Source organism: Gymnodraco acuticeps, unplaced genomic scaffold (genome assembly GCF_902827175.1).
Source record: "Gymnodraco acuticeps unplaced genomic scaffold, fGymAcu1.1, whole genome shotgun sequence".
Classification (NCBI taxonomy): Eukaryota; Metazoa; Chordata; class Actinopteri; order Perciformes; family Bathydraconidae; genus Gymnodraco; species Gymnodraco acuticeps.
This window is the reverse complement of record NW_022989799.1, coordinates 4,493,715-4,500,461: the sequence shown is the minus strand read 5'-3', so window position 1 is coordinate 4,500,461 and position 6,747 is coordinate 4,493,715. Positions and strand designations below refer to the sequence as shown.

The 6,747-nt window shown below is 42.5% G+C and overlaps 1 long non-coding RNA gene across 2 annotated transcripts; it reads left to right on the top strand.

Annotated features, from left to right (window-relative positions):
* Window positions 1–4,296: 4,296 nt before the first annotated feature.
* LOC117551195 lies at window positions 4,297–5,545 on the top strand. 2 transcript variants are annotated; one of them, XR_004569757.1, is made up of 3 exons: window positions 4,297–4,845; window positions 5,033–5,128; window positions 5,240–5,545. It is a non-coding gene; the product is annotated as an uncharacterized LOC117551195 (long non-coding RNA). The 2 variants fall into 2 exon arrangements; XR_004569758.1 differs by having other exon boundaries at window positions 4,429–4,447.
* The last annotated feature ends 1,202 nt before the right edge of the window (window positions 5,546–6,747 follow it).

Sequence of the window (6,747 nt, the reverse complement as noted above, 5' to 3'; positions counted from 1 at the left end):
AGTCTCATGGAAGTGGGTTAGAAGGGGTCTGCTGCACCAACTAGCATAGTATGTTTTTATTATCTGTTCACATTGTTGATTACCAAAAAAAGGAATAAAAAAATCACACGGATCCAATCATGACAATAGCAAAGAGTGGTGACATAGGACAAGGAGCGAGAAACTAAAACACACAACTTTTTACAGGGGAGATTTTTGCTGGCGTACTTTGTAAACCTTCAACATGTTGTGGTCTTTGTGTTCACAACATTAAGTTTCACTTCACTTAACATAACAATGGTAGCCCTAATCTTCGAATCTGAGTGCTTTGGTTTCCGTTTGTAGTCCGACTCGTTTTTACCAATCATGTTTGAGCTGCTTTGGTTGCATGCAGGTAAACAGGGTAATTGGAGAGTATTAACTTCCATGATTTGTCCTTTTAGCAGATTTATACCTTGCACACCTGCTGCTAGTGAAACCATCTGGCCGTGGAAGTCTTCTCTCAATTCCAACTCCAGTCTTGCACCTTAAGTTACTAATTGGACTATTAACAATTAGTAAAGATAGGAGGTATGGGCCTGGATATTTGCTGGCTTCACCGGAACTTCAGAAATACAGCTCCTTTTCCTAAAATGCTTATTATTGTCCAACAGATAGTCTCGGGTTCAGATTGAGCAAACTAAATCCATGATCTTTAACCTAACGGCCCGTCTACACTACAGGCATCGAAAAATGCTTTCAACGCTTCGCCCATTCATTTGAATGGGGTGACGTAGAAGATTTTGAATCTTCGCCGAACTGCATTGTGGGGAGCGGAGCATGGCTTTGCAAGCATCGTGAGCATCAAAAGTTGAGCAATGTTCAACTTTTGATGCTCCCGATGCTTTCGAAGCTTTCGAAGCCAATCAAATCCCGTTTATGCAAATCCCGCCAGTACAAGCGCTAGCCAATCAAACCGCGTGCAAGCTGGGAGAGCCAGACCGCAGTTCATTTCCTCATATTCCAAACGAGAAATTACGGTATTTCCGACCAGAACTATTTACCGGGATACAAACCGGAGGAACCAGGCATGGAGGGAAAATAATCTTGAAGCTGGGCGTGTCTGAGGCTTGGCGATTTCTTGCGCCCAAGGCGACCAACAACCAATCACATGAATCTCCCGCCCCCGACATACAAAGCAATAGCAATGTTAAAACGAAGTAAACTGGATATAAAATCCCCAAACAGGCGAAAACCTACCAGTTTCACCCACTGTCTCTGCCACCTCCCTCCATGCCTGGTTCCTCCGGTTTGTATCCCGGTAAATAGTTCTGGTCGGAAAGAACCGGGTGATTTGCTACCGTAATTTCTCGTTTGGAATATGAGGAAATGAACTGCGGTCTGGCTCTCCCAGCTTGCACGCGGTTTGATTGGCTAGCGCTTGTACTGGCGGGATTTGCATAAACGGGATTTGATTGGCTGATGCCAAGCATCGAGCCTCAAAAGTTGAACATTGCTCAACTTTTGATGCTCACGATGCTTGCAAAGCCCCGCTCAGCAAGCCACAATGCAGTTCGGCGAAGATTCAAAATCAACTACGTCACCCCATTCAAGTGAATGGGCGAAGCGGTGAAAGCATTTTTCGATGCCTGTAGTGTAGACGGGCCCTTAGACTTAATAAGTTGCAGTTGTCTAGTGTAAATGTTAAGAAGTTGCAGTATTTTTGCACAAACCAAAAAAAGAGGTTGCAGTTTTGGTGCTCAAATCTATCATTTGTTTTGGTTGCTTTCAAAACTAAATTTTTACTTGTCATTTTCAAGTTTTACACATTCAGAAGAAGTAGTATGTTACATTTGGCCTGTCTTACGCAGTATACTGATAAAATGTATTTGTGTAACTTATAACTATTAAAACGAGGGTGCAGCATCAGCTTTATTCACATGTAAGCTACACATAAAATGAATTTGTGCTGTAATCAACCTCACATTCTTTTTACTTGTTTATATGTTCTGTAGGATGCATTAGTGCAAAGACACCGTGGTTTCATGTTGTGCTTAAAAGAGCAGTCTGGGGATTGTGGCTGCATGCAGGGGGGGGGGGAGGGTCTTAAGAGGATTGGTGATTGTAGCTGCTGTGTGGCAGAAGCTGTTGAGCCGGTGGGCTAGTCTGGTTCCTAATGGGCTGGAAATGTCTCCCAGAGGAACAAATGGTGTCCTGCGTGGAGGGAGCTGGTGGCAGTCCTTTCTGTGCTTTCACTCCATTGGTGTCATGCAGTGCCTTTGGTAAAGGGCGGCTAACAGCCATTGACTTGCACAGCAAAGGGAACAACTCATCGCTGTTTTTACTCTGAACTGACATACATACCAAAGTAGAGGGTGTAAGGTCTGGCAGTTATTGATATCAGAATCAGAATTCCTTTGTTGGCCCGCAACGAGGAAATATACATTATTACAATAGCAGAAGTATAGTGGAGATAAAGTGAAGAGAATAGACTTACATATTAAAAAAGAATTAAGTATGCACATGATGTTAATAATAAAAAACACAGTGAGTAAGACAAATAAATAGCAGATAGGTACACTAGGATAAAAAAAGAAAGAAAATACATTTAAAAAGTAGCAGGATATAAAAAAAAAAGGTACCATATAAAATAAAGAGTTAGCTGGTACTGTTTGCAGATAGTAAATCAATTGAAAGAACAAATAGAGCGTGAATTGCACGAGGGCATACATGTGTGTATATTACGTTTTATGTTCACAGGCAGTGTTATTTTACAAAATCAGTACTGGAAGCCTGTTTCCTATATTATAAGTATTTCCTACATTTAAACCACTGATTTGTGGCTGTACATCAGACATGCTTGTTAACACAAATCGTCTTTACCTTATCTTAGTTTAAAGATCTCCTATCATGCTATTGTTAGGCATATATTATGGGTCTCAGATATACAAATATATAAAAAACATGTCTATGACGTGTTTTGCTCAAAATACCAAACAGATCATGCTTTTTAGACATCCCTCATATCCCTCTGTTTCAGCCCTGTTTATGGCACTTTTCCACTGCAAGGCCTCGCACGGCTTAGTACAGTATGGTTAGGCCTTGGTAGGCCAGGCTCACTTTATGCTGCGTTTCCATTACAGTTTAGTACCTGGGGTAGTAACTATAGTAACACAGTGTAGGTGGGGCGATCGGCTGTTCGGCGGGCGGAGCGACGCTGCGTAAAACTGCCGTGACGTCATCTTCAATGCGAACCACAAAACCAAAACATCAGCCGTTAGCTGTTAGCACTCAGAGCTCACAGCTCTTCATATCTGTTCAGAAAGTAGACAAAAGTTAAACAAGTACAAACCACAGACTGTCTGTGTCATGGCGAATACAGTCGCTGGTTTATTTATGTCTGTAGGCCGTTGTTGTGAGTGTGGACGGTCGGAGCATATACAACGTTAGCTTAGCCGATCTCCATTCAGAAAACACGCATTTTAAAAGGTTTTTCACCTGCAGACCGGTATCAGTATGTTGTTACTTCGGCATCATTTTGAAACGTGTATTACAATTAAATCACGGTAAAATATGTTCATTTTGTTGTAGTCCCCTTGCCAGCGATTCTCTCTGACCATTCAGCAGTCGAGAGTGTCCATGCTAAATGCTGCATATCATGTTCGAAACCACTTCAAGGATTATTTCTGAAACAGTATGGAGCTCAAATGCTTCTTTCCTTGCAGGTTTACTACTCTTGCAGGTTTAGCTCTGAGTGGTAGCGATGCTTGCTAATGTAAACAAAGACCATATTACGTCCAAAACACGTTGCGCATTGTTTCTGATAGCAACGTTTCTGATAGTGCTGTGGGTGTAAAGCCAGCCCACATTTCCGATATTACGTAATATCGGCATCAAGTCTGGATCAGCTCCGTTGTACCCCCATTTCTTTAGATCTGGGTACGGAGGAAAAGAGAGGGTTTTATTTTCTGACACTTTGTGAGTTCCCTGACACACCGGGGACACATATTTATGTATAAAAGACATCAATAAGGGCTTTTTTTTACATGATAGGACACCTTTGAGGAGCTCCAAGTTGTTGCAGCACAAAGGTCACCGTCTAAAAAGACTCCTTTAAACAAGATTCAATGGCAACTCTAGATTAGTTACACAGGAATGATGGAGTCCATATTGTGGTTTCTGACAAAGATCACAATGAAGACTCTAGAGGTTTCTCAATACTCAAATTTCCCCTCCTCGACACCTCGGTCCTCCGGTAGTGACCCGGAAATGAATTTCAGCGTGCCATTTTGAAGGACATCTAATTTCTCTAAATGCACTTCGAGGACCGAGCATCGAGCAGGCTCTCTGGAGGAGCTCTAACCGAGGAGACACTGATGCGTCCTCCACGGCTCCTCTGCGGATGCATTTCCGGGAACGGTGGAGTACAAAAGAGGCGTGACACACCGCTGGAATCATTTAAAAACCATGGCGGGAGCAAAGCACACATGTAAGTGTTGATAATGAAGAAGTGAAATGCGCGATTAAACTGCATTCCTTATTGACATTTCACCTGATATTCGTTATGTATGTATCCACATTTTAACTACACCCAATCCTGGTATAAGCATGCCATGATGTTTAAAAGTGCAAACCGATATTTATTGTTAAGAGTATTAAATCAACACAAACTTTGTTTAGCATTCAGCACTATCATTTGGTTTGGGCTATGTTGTTATATACACTAGAATCGCTCATTACAGAGTCTGTAAATCTTCCAAAAATATTTAAGCTACACCTTTTACTTTTCACAGGGACAGAGGAACACACTCTGACCCTCATTAACGTGAGGTCAGAGAATGACCAGCTTTTTACAAGCCGAAGGCACACTGCAAAGAAAGCCTGGGAGTGAGTGACATTTTCCTGGTTGGGAACAGATCCTTAGCATTTACATATTGGTGGTTACAATTGGTATTTTAATATTGTCTGTTGAACCTGTGAGTTTAAATATCAATTGCTTTGTTAGATGACACCTGTTGCTGCAGCAGACCTTATTAATTGCTGACCAGCTTGAAACCTCTCTTGTATCACTCAGGGAAATTCTAAAATTCTAAAGGCCCAAAGGCTGTGCGGTTTGGTAACCCCCACACAGATCGGGAAAAAGTGGGACAACTTAAAAAGAAAATACAAGGTAATAATTATGTTGTCATTTTTTCGTTTACTCTTGTGTGTCTGTGAAACCATGGTTGTGTCTGCTCAGCATGCTGATGTATAACTTTACTTCTTGTTTGTGTTTTTGTAGGAGTTGAGATGCCCCCCAACCGGGACAGGGACCGACAGGGGAGAGGCCACAGCAGCCACATGGCCGTATTTTACGGCCATGCATGAGGCCATCGGTGGGCCATCGGTGGGAGGCCATCCATCAACCCTCCCACCCTGATGGACTCGGCCACTGCTGCTGTGGCTTCTGGCAGTGGCTCAACATCCACTGAGGCTGTCCAGAGCCAGGCCACAGTGGAGGATGAGGAGGCCGCCAAGTCTGGCTCGGACAAGCAGGAGGATGTTGAGCCATCCACCTCTGCCACTCCCCTTCCCCGGAAAAAAAAAATGCAAAAAAATGCAAACCACAGCTGTTGCAGTTCCTGGAGGCGGCAGGCAGCCAGCGAGGAAACCTCTAAAAGGTTCCTCGAACTATTTGAGGAATTAGTGCGCAAAGAATAGTTTCCTTTGTTTTGGATTTGTTTTATTGTTTTGTGTGAAGTATACAAATATTTAAGTTTGTAATAAACATTTAGGTTTGTCGTTAAATCAAGCATGTAGCCTTCTTTACAGTTCGAAATACAGAACAAAAACCAACAACTGTTTACTGAAAAGATAGGAGATCTTTATCTTATACAAAGCTGAATATACATGTTATGATTGTGACGTGACTAAAAAGCCAACGTTTTGAAAGTCATTGTGCAACCCAAGGTATAACTGTCTACAGTCATACTAAAACTCATAATGACCACTTTCATTTCTGAATTTTAAATCTCCACCTCAAGTAATTCTGCGCCTAAACCAACCGTGTGTAAATTATCCAAATGCAATATCAGGGATGTTATATTAATAAAATACATCAATAGAAATTGAGTCAAGTTACTGCAGCTCAAGCCCAATAAGTACAATTACTAACACATGTACCTTCTTTCTTTTTAAGTTCAGTCAAAGCAATATTTTATCACTGAACATGACTCCATTTCAACACTAAACCTAACAATTTCAGATGAAATTCTGTGATGGCCTATTTCACATCCCATACAATTTGTAATAAAGACATGTGTCTGTAAAGCCCTTTGCTCTAAATAAACGTGAGCAAGGTGACATTGGAAATAAGGCTTATAAATGGCACAAACAAAAGAACCGAGTAATGCATCTGGCCAGTAAATGCATTTTTAACCTGACAACAAAGCTAATGGGTAACAAAAAAACTGGCCATAACAAAACATCCTCTTAGCAGTAATCGTGCTGCGGGTTGTGGTCAGGAGCCGAGATTTGGTCTGCCAGTCTGTCTCTCCAGCCCTGTCCACCTTGCACCCCCCTCACAGGACGAGGTGGAGACCTCTCCTCCTCCTCCTCCTCCTCCTCCTCCTCCTCCTCCTCCTCCTCCTCCTCCTCCTCCTCCTCCTCCTCCTCCTCCAAACACTTCAAGAATGTCTCCTGCAGTAAGGCAGATGTTGTGTAGGACACAGCAGTGACCACAGCAGGGACAAAGTTATGGTTCACCTCCAGGGCCTTCGTCAGGAGGCACCTCCATCGCACCTTCAGTTT